General features: G+C 48.9%; 1 non-coding gene across 1 annotated transcript; it reads left to right on the top strand.

Moving 5' to 3' along the window:
- Positions 1 to 284: 284 nt before the first annotated feature.
- LOC135002064 (U1 spliceosomal RNA) lies at positions 285 to 448 on the top strand. The gene has a single exon (XR_010203351.1). It is a non-coding gene; the product is annotated as a U1 spliceosomal RNA (small nuclear RNA).
- The last annotated feature ends 215 nt before the right edge of the window (positions 449 to 663 follow it).

Below are 663 nucleotides of genomic sequence, written 5' to 3'. Positions count from 1 at the left end.
CCAGCCAACTTTGGCCCACTGCTTGGATGACATCACCGTATGCAAATCCATCTTCTGCAGAACTTCCCCCAGGAATGCTTGTACTAGTTGTTGCATTTGGTTTGTTGTTTGGGGGTGCTTCAGTATTAGGCAGCCTTCTGCCCTCCCATGTTCATCTGAAAATATGTGTTCTCCCTGCAGTTGTTGTCTCCAGATGAGAGTTCCCTTGTGCTGCCTCAGTTGAATCTCCTTTACTTGACAGAGATGTGCCTGAGCAGCGGCCCTCCCCAGCCCTATCCCAAATCATACTTATTTTGCATAGGCGATACCATGGTCATGAAGATTGTTCTCCCAGGGTGAGGTTCATTCATTGCATTCTGGGTATGCTGACCCCTGTGATTTCCCCAAATGTGGGAAACTCGACTGCATTATTTGTGGTAGTGGGGGACTGTGTTTGTGCTTTCCTCTGGTCAGCTCTGGTAAAAGTCAGATTTCTTTGTCTCAGATCTTCCTCTAGCCTTGTTCTTCTTTCGAGAGTTCCCTTGTGCTGCCTCAGTTGGATCTCCTTCACTTGACAGGGGGTGCCCGAGCAGCAATCCTCCACAGCTCTGGCCCAACTCCTACTTACCTGCCAGGAGAGATACTATGATCTTCACTGTTAGGGCAATCAGGATGTGGAATTCC

Source organism: Pseudophryne corroboree, unplaced genomic scaffold (assembly GCF_028390025.1).
Source record: "Pseudophryne corroboree isolate aPseCor3 unplaced genomic scaffold, aPseCor3.hap2 scaffold_1713, whole genome shotgun sequence".
Taxonomy (NCBI): Eukaryota; Metazoa; Chordata; class Amphibia; order Anura; family Myobatrachidae; genus Pseudophryne; species Pseudophryne corroboree.
The sequence above is the reverse complement of the archived record's forward strand: the minus strand, read 5'-3'. Positions and strand labels throughout refer to the sequence as shown.